The sequence below is a fragment of the Panthera pardus genome, unplaced genomic scaffold (genome assembly GCF_024362965.1).
Source record: "Panthera pardus isolate Hobbes unplaced genomic scaffold, ASM2436296v1 HiC_scaffold_24, whole genome shotgun sequence".
Taxonomy (NCBI): Eukaryota; Metazoa; Chordata; class Mammalia; order Carnivora; family Felidae; genus Panthera; species Panthera pardus.
Window position 1 is genome coordinate 40,437,016 of NW_026526810.1, and position 20,182 is coordinate 40,457,197.

Below are 20,182 nucleotides of genomic sequence, written 5' to 3' on the forward strand. Positions count from 1 at the left end.
GAAAAGTGGCTCCAAGAGCCTAAGTGTAGTCCTCTGAAAAAGAGCTGCAGATGCTAGCTGTTGGAAGGCGCAGTGAAGCTTGGGGCAAAGGGAGCACCCCCAAAAAAGTGGGTAGATATCTGAGAGTAACGGTTGAAGCACCAACAATATTGCCCCTGGGGACATACTTCTAAAAGATGCCTTATTTCTCCACTTTCTTAATCAAATCTCACTCTCAATTTAACAGTTGCTACTCTGGGGAGATGCTGGTCACAGCTTTCAATTATAATATGAATACATTCTGGGGATTTGATGTACTAATACTGTGTTGTATACTTGAAATTTGCTAAGAGAGTAGATTTTAAACTTTCTCACCATACACATACAAAGTAACTGTGTGAGGGGATGGATGTGTTAATTAACCTAATTGTAATAATTTCACAATGGATATGTATATCAAATCATCCTGTACACTTTATAATACAATTTTGTCAGTTACACCTCAGTAAAGCTGGGGAACAAATAATAGCTGTTACTTTGAGGCTATCTGAAACAGTAGATACGATTTGAAACAACATGTGTAATCTGATCTGTTCCTAAGGGCTGAGTCATTTTGTTCAAATCCTACTGAGGTTTCCTTGCTCAAAGCCTTTTAAAATCATAGCTCTTCCTCTTCTGAATCTAGGAGCATTGTGTTTTCAAACTCTGCAAGACCTCCAAATGCTGGATTCTATTTCCTTTCATTTGTTTGTAAACTGGTTCCATGCTAATCTCTTTCTAGTAATATCTTGCTAATCACATAAAAAGTCACCAACATCTACAATTAATATTGTTTTCTCAACTCTTCCCTTAAAGCTAGAAAATATGTACTTATACCAATCTGCCTTCTAAGGTATTATAGGCAACAGCTTAGCCCCTGCCTAATATGAATTTTTGGTTATCCAGCCTACTACATGGTTCTTTAATTTCCACATGACTGCTATGCTAAACTAATGCCACCTATTTGGATTTTTTGTTATGGTAGGCCATTGTTTCTATTATTAATCAAGGTTAGTGATTTAGTAATAAACAACCCTCAAATCTCAGTCATAACCCAGTAAAAGTTTATGTTTTGCTCCCATCAGTACAATGAAGATCATTGTATTAGATGTGCTCCATGCAATTATTAACAGAACTAGGGTCCTTCCATCTAATGTTACTGCCTTTCCTTAGCTCCTCAGAATTTTCTGTTATGTGGCTGACTGATGTGTGAAAAATAAAAAGGAACTACAAATCACTGGAGGCTTTAAGGGTCAGGCTTTAGATTGGGCAATCACTGCTTCTGCCTACATTGCACTGGCCAGAAACAGTCACATGGCCTGACATAGAAGGAGCTAGGAAATGTGGGTTTCCTGGGTATGCAAGATGGTGAATATTTGTCTCTGTCACAGTTAGGGTGCTTTCACTTGCAAGTAACAGAAAGTCCACTTAAAATGGCTTTGTCAGGGAGCAAACTTTTTCTTTATTCTCTTAGATTTACTTTTCAGGGGCTTGTGAGTAAAAGTGACAAAAGGACAGGTTAGCAAGAGAAAAGACAGAATTTAATCACAAACCTTGTAGGGGGGTTTACAAAGAAATGTGACTCAAAGGAGTGGTTAGAATTTGGGGCTTATATACAATTTAAATGGGTGAAGGGGAGGGGAGAGGGCACTTACATGAAAACAATTGACTTATTGGAAAGGGGTGGGGGAGAAAGTGCACTTATGGGAAAACAAATGACGTTTAGGAAAGATAAATGGGCCCGTAGGAGAATAGATGGGAGATATGATAGTTTTGTGATAATGATTGTTTAGGTGTGGTGACAATTCTCACTGTCTCTGTTGATAAGAGCTAATCTTCCCTGGTTGCTCCCTGGGAGGAGATTTATGACAATTGAGTTCTTTTGGGAGGCTCCACTTTTAGGCAGATAAGAGATTGCAGGAACTCAAATGCCTTCAGCTAAAAATAATTTTTTTTGCCACAGAGTCTTATTCTGGATCCCTTCTACTTAAACAGAAAAGGAAATTTATTGGCACATATAATAGAGAAGTCTAGAGGTAGCAGGGGGTTCAGGTTGGGTTTGGTTTGGAGGCTTGTGATGCTCTCAGGGATTGACTTCCTTTCCCTATGGTTGATTCACCCAGCCCTTCCTCTTCCATTTGTTAGCTTTATTCTCAGTTGGCTCTTCTCAGTAGAAAAAAGGACAAAAAAGTTATAACTCTACCAGTATTCACATTCTAATGCCAATGCTATAGCATTCAGAGAAGGAAATAACTTCTCTTTTGCCCACAAACAAAAATCCTGGGCTTTGCTCTAATTGGTTTATGAAACCAAAACTGGTTCAGAGGGAGGTAAGGGTAGTAATTATAATAGTTTTACGCTGACTGGACCATTCTTGGAATTGGATAGTGGTTATTTCATCCAAATTGTATAGGTGGATACAATGGAGTGGTGGAATGGAAGCTGGGCAATCACCTATGCCCACTACAGTCAGGGAAGGGTGTGGAGCATGATCTCACTTGAGAATGAGTATGGTGAGGATACTTAAAGAGTATGTATATAAGGAAAAGGGCAGAAAATAGAAGTCAGAGAAAGAGAAGCTCTTAAGAAAATGATAGTAAGTCAAAAGAACCAAGAGAGTCATGTTCTACAAGCCAAGGGAGGAGTTTTAAGGATGGAGTAGTCAAAATAATAATTAATAATAATAATAATAATCTAAATTACTTCATGTGTGTTGATTCCATACTCATTGGACATCCTTTATAATGTAGCTTCTCATATAAATGTTTCCTTTGAGTAAAAATGTGTCAACCAGGTTTTCTGGTCTTCAGAGCAGTTATGCTTTTCACGAAAGGGGGAAAAAAAAAAAAGAGGGATAAACTGGTTTGTATATCAGTCTGTATTAAGTTTGGTTGGCATGAATCATCCCCTGGATTTAAATTAGCTCTAGGGTCTAACAACATTAAGTTTCTGTCTCTTTAAACCGAGGACCAAACTATAGAACACAGAGTGAAATCTAAGTTCATTTTCATACCATAATGCTTTGAGAACCATTAGAAGTATATTTGAAATATAACGATTTAAGAATAATACACCAAGATTTTTTTTAACTTTCAGCTTCCCAGTTTGTTATTTTAATTATTCTCTTTTCCTACAAAGTTGACTTTCAGGGCCAGGAAGAAAAGAGAAAGCTGGGTAGACTCTCCCTGGCACAGATGGGGGAAGAGTAGGTCATGGTTACCTGTAGCCATTCCAGGTCTTCTAGGGTTAATTCAGGTGGCCTTTGGGTAAGATTAATCTGGGGGTGGTAACCAATAATGAAGTGACTGTAATGCTAAACACCAAAGAAAAGCTGGGGGCAGTCTGGATGAAAAAGAAGAAACTAATTCAAATAGGGAGAATTAGTACAATTCAGTGATGGGTTTGCACAGTGATTGGTGTTGTGTGTGTGTGTTTCAAGGATCTAATGAAGATACATTGATCTTGTGAGAACAACTCGGAGAGGAAACTTCTCTTACAGATCAGAATATAGTGTGTAGCAAGCAGTATCTTGGTAAGTGTCCTTGTAAATGCATCTTTCTTTCTTTTTTTTTTTTTTTTTAAGTTATTACAGGCATCCATATGGCAGGAATTAAAGGAGACAATTAAAATCGCAGGTTTGAAAAAAGTATGGTGAAATTAGCCAATTATTAAAAGAACCTGTCTTGACTTCTCATCTGGTTTACGTCTTCGCGCCTCAGGAACAGTCTTTGTAATGGCGCCTCTCTTCCTAGACGTTCTTTCTTTCCAAGCCTGCCGAGAACTAGCTGCTACACACAGGGAGGACCTGGAACTCACGTTCCCATGCCTTCAGACCCGGTGCAGCCCTGATTTCGAGACAGTTGGCCCGACCGGGCCGACAAGCAGGCGGGCTCTCACAGCCTCGCCAGGCCCCGGCCCTAGCCCTCGCCCGCGGCCAGCGCGTGGTGGGGCGCCGCGGCCTTCGAAGGCCTGCGGTGCGACGCACATGCCGGCGCCCGCCTCCCGTGTCGGCTAGAAGAAAGGGAGCCCGGACGCGCGAAGGCTGACCCGGAGCCTACCCATGAGGCAGCGCGCCGGCTCCACGAGAACACCCCCCCCCCCCCCTTCCCACGGCTCATCTGCTGCTCCGCAATGGGAGCCGCCGCCGTTGCCGCCGTGTAGTTTTTCGTGCTCCTCCTTTTCCTCCTCCTCTTTCTCCTCCTCCTCAGGGCCCCAGTCAGGCCGATCCGCTCCGCTCACGGTAAGCGCCCCCCGCCCCCGCCCGCCCCGCGCTGCAGCAGGCAGAGGCCCTCCCGCGCGGCCTGCGCCGCCTCACTCCGGGGGCGCTGGGCCGGGGGTGTCGAGGCCGGCGCGGTTTGCTGAGAGCGCCCAGGGCGCGGGGGAGGGGACCGGCTGCGCGGCGGCGGCCTGACCGCCATCTTGCGCCGGCCCCGGCGGGGGAGGGATCCCGGCGCGACGCGGCAGACGGCTCGCTGCGGCAGGCGGCTCGGTGCGGCAGGCCGGGGCCGCGGAGGCCTTCGCCGCTTCTTCCTCCGTCTCCTCCTCCGCCTCCTCCACCGCCTCCTCCATCTCGCCTTCCAGGGCCTGTGCGCCTGTTTGCCCCAGCTTGGGTTTGGCTCTCCTCTGGAGACTACTCCCTTTGGTCCGCCGTACATTTTGTGCCGATGTTTGGCGGGGACCCATGCCTCCCTCACAACGACGCTCCCCGGAGTCTCTAAAGTGGTAGACAGAGACCAAAGGGGGTCCCGAACTTCCAGGCGTCCAGGGCCCTAGGGCCCCTGTCTGCTGCCCTACCCCTCGCCCCCAGGTGACCAGTCATTCCACGCTCACACCCTCATTCTTGTCAAAGGGACTTTCCCTGCTCTGCCCTGGAAGTCCCGTTATTGTCTGCAGAAGGGCCCTGAGGAGAAACGTGGAGTTGGGTACACAATTTACTGACCGTGCTTTCAGGTTTCACTTAATGAGACATAAAGAATGAGCTCACTCTGAGGTTTTATCTTGCTCTAGAGATGGAAGTTCTTCCCAACTTACGTCAAGTTTGAAGGCTTTTAAGGAGAAATCTGCTAGAGAGGAGAAACGTCAAAGCGGACCCGCTTCTGCAAGCACGGGAGACCTTGGTCCAAGGGTTTCTCTTTGTTTGCAAAGATTGGTTTTTTAAAAATTCTGTGGACTTAAACTTTATTGTTTTGAGATTTGGACTGGGTCTTAAGAATTTGACATCTTTTAGTGCCATTAAGCATAAAATTGAAGCCTCGGAGTAGAGTTTTAAAGTACAAAAGCCCCCTCTTAGCATTTGTGAGAAGTCCTGCTTTCGGGGGATTAGTGGCAACTTAGGCTGCCTAAGCGGAAACTTGCTGTGCCAAGGAAGGCACTGGTTTGCTTGGAGAATTGTTACGGCTGCTTTGCTCTTGATGTTTCGAAACATCAGTATAAATACCGTTACAACTGTTATCTTGCATTTGTATCTGCCATTGGTGCAATCTATTTGTACCTGAAGACCCCTTTTGCACTGGTCTGTGTTTATGGCACCATCTTGAAGATCAGGAGACAGCCTCAGGGAGACATCTTTAATGAGGTCATGGCTAAGGAGTGATAGAACCATTTCTAGAACCTTAGGTCTTCTGATACCTCAGTGCGCACGCAATTCACTATATTTCTTTTTTTGTCTGTGGGAATAAGGTGAGTGAGGAGAAGCAAGGAGGCTCACCTACAAAATTTAAGAAATATTATTCAATTGCTCCTTCTTTTACATTTTTGTTTTTTAGACTTCATTTCTTAGTTTTTCAACTTTTTATTAAGTTTTGATGTTATTTTTTTCCCCAAACATATTGAAAAGTTGAATAGTCTGTTTGGACACACATAACCTACCACCTAGTTTAAACAGTGTTGCCACTTTGTCACATTTGCTTTAAGTACCTATCTTAAATTCTTTCTGGTGAACATTTTCAGAGCACACTGCAAATACCACAATTCACACCTAAGTACCGTGGATGGATGTGTCTATCTGTGTGTCATAAAAATAAGGCCAATTTTCCATATAAACACGATACCATAAGCACACTTAAAGTTAAGAATAATCCCTGCAATCTAATATATATATATATATATATATATATATATATATATATGTGTGTATATATATATATGTGTGTATATATATATGTGTATATATATATGTGTATATATATATGTGTGTGTATATATATATATACATATATATATATATGTATATATATATATGCAGTACGTATTCACATTTCTCCTGTTGTCCCCAAAATGTTCTGTTTAGTGATTTATTTTGGAACCGGTATCCAGTCATGCATTACATTTGTTTGTGTTAGTTTCTTTTAATTTAGTGTAGTTCCCTCTTTTTTATTTTTTAATGACACTGACCTTTGAGACCAGGCTACCAGTAGTCCTGTAAAATAACCCACATTCTGTATTTTACTGATAGTTTACTCTTCGTTAGGTTTAAATTGTACCTTCTGTACATATATATTTTATGCATTTAATTATATACCACATACTACAATGGATATGCACGTTTTAAAATTTTTGGTATGCACACGAAGAATATCTTCCTTTATTCCCACTTTGAGACCTGTGCAAAAGAATGTTGTGGTTGAAGGGTTAGACAAAATTCCTTGTTTCTGCAAGTTCTTTTCCTAGTTGCATGAGAAATATTTTTCTTGGCAATTTATGGTTTTGTAATTGAAGCTTTCCCCATACACTGAAAGAATTCCCTGCACTATTGTCAGTCATAGGTTATCATTTTCAAGTCATTCCTTTGCAAATACAAGTTCTAACCTTCTTAATGAGCATATCTACCTCTCATGTAGTCTTTTTATAATACATCTCTCTTCATGTTAATTTATGCAAGGGTTTTTGAATTCATTTATGCTTGAGAATGCATTGAGCTGAGAAAAAAACTAGTTTTTCGTAGGATAGTTAAGAGTCATCAAATATGTATAAAGCCCAGATTATGTGCAGTTGACTTTTTCTTATGTCCTATTTGTGAAAATTCATAGAAGTTCAACCATGTTCTTCCTGATATTGCCAAATCAAGAAAATTTCTTGTTGGATAATAATACTAACCTAGTTCTAAACTTAGAAAAATTTTGTCACATGTTGTATTTCTGACAGAATTTTAAAATTCTTTTGTCCATTCTTGTGATTTTTCTATTACTCTTGGTTCTGCTCCCACCCTTTTCTGAATCTGTGTAGATCTGCATCTTTCAAGTTTAGGATGATTCACTGTCCTGTGTTGCCCAGATTTTTAGTAAATGTTTTTCAGGGTTTGAAAGTGTGTGTACCTGAAATGGGCAACATTGTTTGAATGTAACTAACTACTGGTCAGCTGTCATACATGAATGAACTTGGAGTGTATTTATCTTGTAAATACTGATTTCAGATTTCAAATACTTCTGATAAGTTCTTATCATTCTGGGGCTTTTTTTTTTTTCTTTTGCATGTGCATCATTAAATGCAATACTTGAAGAATTTTTTGAAACCTTTCATAAGTCTTAATTTTGTTGAAGCATTGATGGCCATCTTTGCTTCATAATTGCCAGATATTTTCAGTTCTGGATTTGTAGATATCAGTTAGCATAACCAATCCAGTGAATTAAAAAAATTTTCCACATTTTCTATGTCCTTTTAGTCATCGTTATATACACCCGCATTTAACATTTGTCCACTTATGAACTGTATCAGGTTAATCTCATCTGAAGATTTAGTCTGAGATTTCCGTGTTTTCATCATTAGAGTCTAAGGTGCTTGCTGTCTATCTTTGCATTCATTTTCAGGTTCATTTAATAATTGTGAAATGTGTCCTCTGCCAGTTTTCTTCTGTCCCATAATGGGCAGAAAATAAAAAGTTCTGAGTTCTTAACTGTATTTAGGGAAGACTAAAATAAAAGCATATGAAAAGGATCAGGGTATGCTGTGCTAACATATGCCACTTTGAGCTAAGGATTATTTTGAGTGGACAGCAGTTTGGAATTAAAAGAAGTAAAAATTGTTTTCTGTCCTCCTGTTATCTGCCTGAAAGCAAGGCATAAATATCCCTTTGTGAAGACATCCCCCTCCCCCAACCCCGGGCCCCCTTAGTAGGAAAGAGTGACTCCTACCACTTTGAGATGGAGAGCTGATACCAAGATGAGTTTGCATAAAGAGACCTAATGAAAATAACCCTTATCTTCCATTAGTTCTCCCATGTATTTGCTAGTTATTTCCCATGATTTATTGTCTCCCAAAGCCCTAATCCCCTCTCCTTTGTTAAAATGGTATATGAGACCTTGAATTTAACCACTTCTTTGAGTTTTACTTCTTTTCTGTGAATTCCTGTGTGTGTAAATGTTAATAAAAATTTTGTGCTTTTTCTCCTGTTAATCTGTTTTTTTTGTTAGTTTAGTTCATGGGTCCTCAGGTACAACAACATAAAAGGGTAGAAGTAAAGTTCTTCTTTTCGATACAGATTACAAAGATAATGTCTTCAGTCATCTTTTGGAAAGTTCATGCAATATTTTGTGCAAAACAATAAGAAAACTGAAAGATAAGAAGAGTGAAAGATGATTTACTTAACTGTTGCATTATTCTTCTAGGCAGTTAAATCGTTCTTATGTTTTCTTATTTATTTATAATTTTCTTTTGTAAGCATAGGTGGGAATATTTGTTTATCAGTGGTGAAATAATACCCAGAATGATGAAATTAGCAAATTATTTCAAGATGTAAGAAGAATAAAATCACTATGATCGCATAATGTATCTTAGATTTATAAAAGGATCCTGTAGACCCACATAGTAATTGTCAAATACAATGAGTTTTATTCGGTTTAAAAGTAATAAGGTGTTGTTTGAAGATTTCTAGGAAACAATAAAAGCCATAAAATGTCAATCTTTACAACTAGAACTACCCGAGAAAGAAAATAAACTAAAATTGTTTCTGTGGATTCTGATGGTATATTGAAGGTTAATGGTTAATTTGGACCTTCAGATATATAAAGTGCCCCCTTTCTAACACATTAAACCTGCCTGCCTCTCCATCTACTACCATGATAGGTTTTTCAGCAGTTTGCACTCCATCTCTAATGAATGCAGGTAGTACTTAAAAAGTTATTCCTTGACGTGTCTGTTCCACAATATTTTTGTTGTTAGCATTTTTTCTTCCATTACTTCCCAACTTTACCTTCAGAGCTCCTCTATAGTAAAAAATGATTAACTGAAACCCTGTAGAATCAGGGTGTAATATTTAGGCCTTTTGGCGAACTGGATTAAATAAAAAATATTTCTTATTTCAATTATTTTTCATTGCAAACATTTCTGCTTTTCTGGTTTATTATATGGTGATGAACACTGATTTTTTGGAATGATGCTGTGTCATTTTACATCTTTGTGTTTTTAAATACAATGCTTTATATATAATTACTGCTTAATAAATGCTTTTTCTTAATGTTGTGCTCATCACTTTAATATTCCCTATTTAAAATTGTGACTTTACTCCTTGGGATTGGTGTATACCAAATTTTTGATCAGCTCTAATTTAGCTCTCCTTTTTAAACAAAGGCTTTGACTTGTTTAATGTAGTGTAGCAGTTCTCTAACCATGGTCTTGGGGACCTGAGGTGCTTTCAAGGGTTATACAAGATCCTCTCTCTATCACCTACGTATCTTGTGAGGCTGGATTTTTCAACCGAACGATGTAGTGCAACAGATTAAATGTAGAAGCAGATAAGAAAATACAGCTGTCTTTATTAAGGCAGATATTAATGGGTTTTGCAAAAATATAAAACAATGCCACCCCTCTCTAAATATTTTGTTTTGGGAAATACTTCTCACATAAATATTTATATTAATATGTAATGGGTTTATTATAATCATTTTTAAAAGTTTTTTTTTCTTTTCTTTTCTTTTCTCTTTTATTTTTTAAGGGAGAGACACCACATATGTTCAGGGGAGGGGCAGAGGGAGAGGGAGATAGAATCTTAAGCAGGATGCATGCCCAGTGCTAGCCTGAAGTGGGGCCCAGTCTCGTGAACCATGAGATCACAACATGAGCCAAAATCAAGAGACGGATGCTTAACCAACTGAGCCACCCAAGCACCCCTATTGTAGTCATTTTTAAGTAAATTAATATATCTTGAATATTTTAGGTTGGGGTTTGTGGACTTCTAAGATTCCATCCTTAGAAATTAATTAGACACACTTTTTTTTTTTTTTTTTTTTTTTTTTTTTTTCCAGGTTGGGGATTTCTTCAGCATGACCGCTACTTGCATGTCTTTCAGTTGAGGGCTATTAACCAAAGCAAAGATCATTAGTCTATGAAATAATATATTCCTTGCTTCTAGGCTTTACCCCTGTGTTTTCCTTATTTTGTGGGTAATTGTTACCTTTGGCAAGTTTGAGAAGGGAAGCCTAAAGCTCTTGGGAGGGGTCTGAGTGTTTTGGGTATAGGTAATCCCTATCTCCTACTTTGTTTACTTATTTTGCTTTTTCCATTTAGGGTTTAAGATTATCTGACTTTATACAGGATTGTTGATTGCTGATGGGAAGGCCCTCATAAACAAAATGTCTTTATTAAGTTCTAGGATTAAAAATAAGTAATAGAGCTCTCAACTTTGTTGAATAGACAAAAAGTAAATAAGAAAATTGGCCTTACTTTTTTGACACTACATTGTTAGTATTTGTGTTTATTTGAGGAGTTGTAACACAAGAGATGTGTTTCTAATCTTTTATTGTGGTATTTTATATATTATAAAGTAAATTTATACATCATATTTTATCTTTAAAATAAATGCCTTTTTGAGATGGATGGTATTATCATCATCTGCCCTTTACAGATGAAGGAATTGAATCTCAAAAAGTGCATTTCATTTATTGTAATACTTACTGGATGCCTAATGCTGTATGTTAATTTTGTAGGCTATGATGCCTTGGTCTTACCTAATTCAAACCTCAGCCCTGTAATCCCAGGATTGCATGTTGTTTGCTTAAGCTGGATAGTATAGGACTAGCCTTGCAGCCTGGCAGCACCAACCACTGGTGGAAATGACAGTTTCTAAAACATTTGGCCTGTTCTGTACCTCACTGGATTCTAGAAGCTTCTGACACAAGGATAACCGAGCTCTGCATGGATTGGTGGAGTGTTACTGAGGAGTTTGGATTGATAAATGACACAATGAAAACATTTTTTTATGACATTGTTAATTTGGTGGTTCTATGTTAAATGGATGAAATCATATAGATCTGGATGCTGAGAGGCTGATATGAAGTGAATCTTACACGGTAAATCTTACTATGGATGTGAGGTTCTAAGTGCCTGAACAAGTATGTAGTGAATTGAAAATCAAGGGTGGTTGTAGAAAATATTTTGAAGGAAGACTATATAGGACTGGGGAATTGATTGATTAGATATGATGAATAAAAGAGGGGAATATTGAGAAACACTTTTAAGGACTCAAGATCAGAATGATGACAGTTTTATTGGTGGAAGAAGAGAAGTAGAACTAATTTTTATAAACTGAGGTCAGGTTAACATAACATTAAATTCACCATTTAAATTATTTTAAAGTATACAATTTAGTGGCATTTAGTACATTCATGGTGTTATACAATCATCAAAATCGTCTAATCTCAAGGTAGTATTTTCAGCTTTCAGACCATTAACTTTCAGGTAATGGTACTGTTAAGCTGCCTCTCCCCACTCCACAGGTCCTGGCAACCACTGATCTAATTTCTGTCACTGTGGATTTGCCTGTTCTGGACATTTGATATTAATGGAATCAAACAGTATGTGACTGACTTCTTTCACTTAACATAAAGTTCTCAAGGTTCATCCATGTAGCATGTACCAGTACTTCATTTTTTATTGCTGAGTAATACTCCATTGTATGGATATATATCATATTTTGTTCATTCATCAGTTGATGAACATTTGGCTTGTTTTCACTTCTTGGCTGTTATGAATCATGAAGTAGGACTAATTTTTGTGGAGAAGTTATGTTCAGTTTGGAAATACTGAGTTTGAGGTGAGTTTAAATACCCAGATAGTAGTTTTTAGCAGTTAAGAAATGATAGGCGGGAACTTAGTAGGGGAGTCAAGGTTGGAGGTTAATATTTGATGATTTTATACCCTGCTATTGAGAACTGACAACCTAAGACAATGGAATTTATTAGATCTGTTGTTTAGGTAACAATTTGTGTAGGGCGGAAGACTAAACTCTGAAAAACCTGATTTTGCACTATTTAAGGAGCAAGAAAATGTGGAGAATCTATTGAGTTAAATTGGAGCAGGTAGATAGAGAAACAGTCTGTTGGCATATAGAAAATATTTGAGGAGGAGGTTTCAAGAAATTGAGTTAAAATAGATGAAAGATAAGGAAAATGTAAATGAAGAAAGGGTAATTTGCTTTGGCAATGGGGGAGGGTTATCCGGATTGTCAGTAGAATACAGTGTGTGCAGTAGAAAAGGTAGTAGCTGTACTGTGGTGCTTAGGTTAGTTTTGACTGACAGAATGGGTGGTGATAAGTAGAGCAAATGGATTGCAGCCTGGATCAGGGGTAGCAGAAATTTTACTTGGATGAAATGGAGGTGGTACAAAAAGAGATTGATTCCTCATACCCTTTTTTATGAAGGATTCCTTTCACATAGAAGCTTTTAATGACTCTGCTGATTTAGATTGATTTATAGTTATAAGCAGTCTGCTGAAGCATAGGCCTTCTACTTATTGATACTACTTTAAAGATTTTTGTGTCATCAAAAATGTTAAAAATCTGAACAGTTGGTTTATCATGATTTGATATTTGGGATTTTGCTCTGAGTCAATGTCTGTGAAGTAGATCTTGATATCATTGGGAGTTGACATCAAACAGGTTTATTAAAATTCAACTTATATTATTTAATTAAAATTATCAACTATTACTTATTCTTCAGGAATTTACTTGCTTTTATCCTCAGTTATCCTCAATTATCCTCAATGTTGAACTTCAACCCATTTGCTTCATTTATTATATTGAACTTGGAGTTTCTAGAAAATATTTGGGAATGGTTGATTTGATTACTGAAAGACTTTTCATAATACCAAATTGGCTTTTCATAATTCAACATTCACTGAAATAATAAATCCCCTTTGTCTAGGCAAAAATTTACATTTTCATATCTATGCCAGATGGGTATGTTTATATTAGGGTTGGAAGGATCCTTGGGGATTTTGGAAAGTGACCATTTCGATTACATAATGCTTGAATTTTTCATATTTTTGTTTGGTGATCTATCACACCTTGAGTTCGTCTCATTTCCTGATATTTAACCATGAATTGTTCTGTTCTTGTGTTGAGATGAAATCTGCCTCCCTGTAATTTTGGTCTTGTTCCTGGTGGAGGCAAGTAGTGTATGGCTGGAATCTGTGATATTTTAAGTGTCTAGATTTGAATCCTTGCTCTACTCTTAATTGTGTTTCTTTGGGCAAGGTACTTAACCTCAATAATTCAGTTTCTGCAGTTGTGAACTGAGGATGATAATAGTACCTGCCTCATAGAGTTTCTTGAGGAATAGACAAAATAATGTGTGCATTTAATTAATGTTAGCTTATGGTAATGATAAATTGTTATTATTAGTAACATAATTTGTAATTGTGATAACATAATAGTATGTAATAAATTAAGTAGTTTTGTTGAAGCTGAACACTAGGAATGAAATTCTTGTTTATTCAAAACAAGTAAATATTACTAATATTGTTATTATTATCACTTGAGCTAGAAAGAACAAGACCTACTCTTTTCCTTCTTTCTCATGACAAACTTAAAATATCTGTAAATAGCTTTCTTTTCTACCACCCCTGCCCCACAGTCTCATGTTTCCTAGGTTAAATATCTTTAGTCCTTTGACCTAGACAAAGTGCTAATACTAATTCCTTATAATGGACATCTGTTGTTTTTGTTACCTAACATTCCCCTTTACTTTGGTAACAGATACCTTAATTTTCCTTTGGGGAACCAATTTTTATCTTAGTTGTTGTTGTTGTGGCTCTGGTGCCAGGGGTAGTATGTGATCTAGGACTAAACCTATTACAAGTCCTTAGCAATAGTGATTGGCTTCAGGAAGGGCATATGACTTAAACCAGTCAAACCAGTCAACTCCAATCAGAGCTAACCCTCTTATTAGAGTCTTGGACTTGAATCTTGGAAGGTGTTAAGTTGGAGAGATTCATAGTGGGAAACCTCTTCTGAAGGTAGAAACAACATAGAGGAAGTGAAGTCAAGGAACAGAGATAGAAAAGCCAACTTTGTAAGTCATTGTTTAAATTGCACCTGTATTTAGTTCTGTAAATGTGCTAAAAATTCTCTTTTGCATAAGCCAATTTGAATTGGGTTTTCTGTTACTTATAGGTGAAAGCATCCTAGCCAGTATACTCACTGTATTCCCAGTGGGGATGATTAGGACAGAATAGAATAAAACTACCGTCTCTTTGATTTTAGACTCAAATTCTGTTATTTTGACACTGTATTACAAATCTGATTATACCAGTTCTTGTTTAAAATCCCCTTTTTGGCTTTCCATTGGTCTTAGATTACGGACAAGATTCCTAATATGATCTCTAGGATGCTGCGGTTGTTTGACTTCTGTCTTACCTTCTACCATATACCCCCTTGATTTTCTTTTCCATTCACACTGGTTTCTTTTCTGTTTTTCATATTTGCTGTGCCATAGATCTTTTCCACATGTTATTTCTTCTGCATGGAATCCTTCCCTCCCCTCCCCTCCCCTCCTCTCCTGTCCTTTCCTTTCCTTTCCTGGAACTCCAGCCAAGGCTGAGTCCCAACCCTTTCCATTGTCTCTTTGCTTGTTCACTGTTAAGATTCCTGCATGTATAAAATCCTTTTTTAAAATGACATTTGAAATATTTAGTTTATTTAAAAAATAAAACAGTGTATCCATATTCTCCCCTTATGGAGACCTTTTCTCATATACTTGGAGTGACCATTTTCAAAAGACATTATTCTACTTAAAATAAAAATAACTGTCTTTCAGAAATTGGTTAAAATTTGATGACATAGCTTCTAAAGTTTCTATGATCTCTCAGTATTTTGTCTGTAGTATTTTAGTTGCTAGTGGTCAGATGTTTCTGATTGTACATTTTATGTGATTGAAATGTACCTTTTTCAGAAATAAGTCTGTGGTTTTTAACAGACTGGACTGATAAACTGGGCTGATTCTACAAAAAGGTACTTAGTTTTCTAACAATAAAGCATTTTAAAAAATAGGCATAAAAGGAGAAAATACTGATTTAAAATTTTGTTTCATCTGCTTAATGTTAGTAAATAAATTTACTAAGTTAATTTCTTTATAAAACCTCATATTTAAACACCTGAATTTTATGAAATCAGATTTCACTTGTGGGTCTTTTTCAATTATATAGGGTTTATTGCTTATGCTTTAAGGTTTGTATTTGTGTGATGTATGCCAAGGTAGACATCATTCTCTGTTTTCTAACCTTGTTACAATTAATTTCCACAGTGGAATCAATAGGTGATGGATATTAAGGTACTATAAAATGAAATTTTTAAAATGACTCTCTGTCCTCAAAAGATTGTGTATGCTTTTAAGGTAATGAACGTTAAAATGAGTTTTTTTGTAATCTCCTTGAGATAGTTGGAAATTCTTGAGAGATCACAAAACAAGGGTTGGAAATAATAGATTGCTACTCATAGTTAAGAACACACTTTGAATCGTTAAAGCTCTATTAATTTGGGATTAGAATTCTAAAAATATAGACCTCCATTTCAGTATGCTATTAGTGACAAAGACTAAGAATTGTTTATAAAATGATATAGAACATAAACCAAAGCTTTAAAGTCAGTGGAATGATTTGAATACTTGATTTTTTGGGAAATTTGTGAGGAGGAAAGAGTGACAGATCAAACTTTTCTGAACAGTGTACCAGTGACCCTGTGTCATCCAAATTACTCCACTGAAAAACACTTCCAAGTGTATAAGTAAAATTGTTAAAGGTTTATTAGTGTTTCTTACAGCTAGCTTTTTTTTTTTTTTTATAAAATTTATTGTCAAATTGGTTTCCATACAACACCCAGTGCTCATCCCAACAGGTGCCCTCCTCAATGCCCATCACCCACTTTCCCCACCCTCCCACCCCCATCAACCCTCAGTTTATTCTCAGTCTTTAAGAGTCTCTTATAGTTTTCCTCCCTCCCTTTCTTTTTTTATCCCCTTCTCCTCCCCCATGGTCTTCTGTCAAGTTTCTCAGGATCCACATAAGAGTAAAAACATATGGTATCTGTCTTTCTCTGTATGACTTATTTCACTTAGCATAACACTCTCCAGTTCTATCCACGTTGCTATAAAAGGCCATATTTCATTCTTTCTCATTGCCAAGTAGTATTCCATTGTGTATATAAACCACAACTTCTTTATCCATTCATCAGTTGATGGACATTTAGGCTCTTTCCATAATTTGCCTATTGTTGAGAGTGCTGCTATAAACATTGGGGTACAAGTGCCCCTATGCATCAGCACTCCTGTATCCCTTGGGTAAATTTCCTAGCAGTACTATTGCTGGGTCATAGGGTAGATCTATTTTTAATTTTTTGAGGAACCTCCGCACTGTTTTCCAGAGTGGCTGCACCAGTTTGCATTCCCACCAACAGTGCAAAAGGGTTCCCATTTCTCCACATCCTCTCCAGCATCTATAGTCTCCTGATTTGTTCATTTTAGCCGCTCTGACTGGCGTGAGGTGATATCTCAGTGTGGTTTTGATTACAGCTAGCTTGTTAATCTTAGACAAAATTTATGAGTTGGTTGAACATATATATGCTGTACTTATTTTGAATACAAATTTTCATTATTTAAAATCATTATATTTTGGTTTTGTATTTTCCCTTTTATGTTAATTCTATCTGGTTTTACTGTTGCTAATTTCTTGATTAGGAATGCAAACTCCCTATTAAAACATTATTTTTATGATGAGAAGAAAGCATTAATTTTATGATGTGGTTTCTCGGGTTATTTTATTGAATAACTGACTTTTGGGGCCTGGGGAGATAGAAAACTTAACCATTCACCATATTCCTCACATTCTTTTTTTAATTTAACTTGGTACCTACTCATTTTTTTTTTTAAGGGTTTTACTGTTTGTTTGTTTGTTTCTTTGCTTTTGAGAGTGTGGGAGGTGGGGAGCAGAGAGAGAGGCAGAGTACCCCACGCAGGTGGGGCTTGAACTCATCATGAGATCATGACCTAAGCCGAAGCCAGATGTGTAACTGACTGACCCGCCAGGTGCCCCTTACTCATTTTTAAAAAAGGATTTTTTTTTAGAAATTAAAATACAGTGTTGCATGTAAAATGAAAGTGTTTTTTAATGGATATGATATCAGGTACTTTATTGTAATGTTAATTTTTATATGTTGGTATTTTTTAATTAGATACTGTTTTAACCTATGAGACAGGTAGTATATATTTTAACAGTATTGATGAATTGTAGGTATGTGTGTTATGTTTATATGAGGGTTTAAAATTGTTATGTGTGTTTTCACTAGTTTATGTTTCTTTCTTAAAAAGATGAAAATATGGTAGGATAGATTTGACAGCTGCATTCTAGAAGGTATACTTATAAAGCTAACATTTCATCGTGCGAAAGAAATAATGTAATAAAGATCTAAAAACAAAATAATTTCTAAATGCTCAGCTGATATCTTGAAAATTCTAGTGTAATAACAAAATTGTAATCTGTTCTTAGAGTTTTTCAGAATGTGATTAAGCCAAGAGTTAAAAATGGTTAAGATTTATTGAATGATTTCTGTGTGCCAGGCAGAGAGCTGTGTACTTTATGTTATCTAATTTGATCTTCACTGTAACTTCATGAAATAAGTTGCATGTATAAAGTAAAGCAAGGCACAGAGAGTAATTTGCCCAAGGTTGTACAGATAATAAATGGTTGAGTCAGAATTTGAATGTGGCATTCATTCTTCACCATGTTTTACTGTTTACTGTTAATAAATGTTTAAAGTACACAGTATACAGCAGAGAGCTGAATTAAGCCATAGAGATTATTAGTTGAACTAAGAACTGAGACCCAAAATTACAAGGTGATTTGACTGCAAGTTGTAGTAGTGCTGGGGGCTGTAACTCGCTTCTTCTGGCTTTTAGCCTAAAGCTCTTTTTTAATGTGCAGACTCTACAGTTGGGGTTTGTGGAATTAATCTTTTATCAGAAAGTAAATTGAACTATATCTAGTACATAGCACACCTGTGTCATACTGTGTGCTTATGTACCAGATCAAATGCTTTACTTTCATTCAACACAGTGACATTGCATCAGGTAACAGCTATCAGTGGCTAAAAGCAAATTTTTCAATTAAGAATGTAGACCTACATTTTTACTGATTTTTTTAAATTTGTAGAAAAAATTATTTAAGATATAGCTTAATTTTGGATATATAAAATCTGAAACAAAAAATAGTGAAATAGGAATTAAAATTATTTATATAAGCAGTCTCCCAACAGTGAATGAATCATTTTCTAAAAAGTCTTTGATAAGTCAGTTAATTGGAATTCATTTTTTTCTTCATAGAAACAAGTGTATTAAACTTGGCATGAAATGAGTCTGTAGCTGAAGTAGAGTATTCTCTTTTTTCTGGCTATTTTGGAGCTAAGTCACAGCTGTAGAAGCTATTAGAAATGTTTGGGAACTTTGAGATCCACACTGCATATCTTTGCTGGATATTCCACTTCAGTGACAGCTGACTTAATCCTTCATAGAATTCCATGCCTTACACCAAAATTCTGCAGTGTGACCTGAGAGGTTTTTATAATGGTAGTTTTGGCATGCTTCAGTGGCTGAGATGACAAAAGAATCCATGAAAATGTTTGTTCATTAACGGAACAAAATATGGCAATGATTTGTTAGTCCAGTGTTGTCCAATTGTAAGGTTCTGTAGCTGCACTGTCCGATATAGTAGCGACCAGCCACATGTGGCCTTGAGCATTTGACATGTGGCTAGTAAAACTGAGAAACTGAATTTTACATTTTATTTAATTTTAATTAATTTAAACTTAAATTGTCACATGTGGCTAGTGGCTACTGTATATCACAGGGCAGCTTTAGGCTGAATTTATGATTCAAGTTTCATCTGAGGACTTCCAACTTTATAGTAGGCTACTATGGTCCTCAGGCTTTTGAAGTAGGTTATCTTAAAGTCATCTCTGTCGTAATAGGCACTGGATGTCTTATTCATATAGACAAGTCATTCATTAATTGAATATTTGTAAATTGAATACTAATTACAGAATTTTGGTAAGAGATATTTGTATGGTCACTTAGCAAAATATCTATGTGTCAACTATGTAATATTTAATATAACCATTATGTATGACCCAATATAATTATAAGTACTCAAATAAAAAATATATATGAGTCTCATAAGCTGTGTAATTGTGGCACTTAAAAAATATTCTGTATTCTTGGTAACAGTAGGTCCTTAACATGAGCAAAAATTGTTATGTATATATTTCCTTGACATATTTGTAATAGTGATACTGTTTAGAGATAAGCTATAACTATTTAAATGACTGAATTAAGGGGTGCCTGGGTGGCTCAGTTGGTTAAGTGTCTGACTCTTGATTTCAGCTCAGGTGATGATCTCATCATTCTAAGTTCAAACCTCACGTTGCACTCTGTGCTGGCAATGTGGAGCCTGCGTGCAATTCTCTCTCTCTCTCTCTCTCTCTCTCTCTCTCTCTCTCTCTCTCTCCCTCTGTCTCACCCTCACTTGCGCTCTCTTTTTCAAAAATAAATAAACTTAAAAAAAATGAAGGCTATGAGTACTTATGTTTTTTAAGTTTATTTATTTTTTTTAATTTTTTTTTTTAATGCTTATTTATTTTTGAGACAGAGGGAGACAGAACATGAGTTGGGGAGGGGCATAGAGAGAGGGAGACACAGAATCTGAAACAGGCTCCAGGCTCTGAGCTGTCAGCACAGAGCCCGATGTGGGGCTCAAACCCACGAACCATGAGATCATGACCCGAGCTGAAGTCGGATGCTTAACCGACTGAGCCACCCAGGCGCCCCAAGTTTATTTTTTTAAGTAATCTCTACATCCAACTTGGGGCTTGAACCCACAACCCTGAGATCAAGGGTCACATGCTCTTGT

General features: G+C 37.0%; 1 protein-coding gene across 15 annotated transcripts in view; it reads left to right on the forward strand.

Annotated features, from left to right (window-relative positions):
- The window catches only part of ZNF280D (zinc finger protein 280D), a 319,813-nt gene that overhangs the window by 167,088 nt on the left and 132,543 nt on the right, over positions 1–20,182 (forward strand). For 8 of the 15 annotated variants that reach the window (XR_008417077.1, XM_019442004.2, XM_019442015.2 and 5 more), the window contains exon 1: positions 4,124–4,258. The exons of 6 other annotated variants lie outside the window; for them this stretch is intronic. The gene's annotated coding sequence lies outside the window, so the exon portion shown is untranslated. Of the gene's footprint in view, positions 1–4,123; positions 4,259–15,604; positions 15,622–20,182 lie in introns of those variants that run through there. One more of the 15 variants, XM_019442009.2, reaches the window with a different exon arrangement.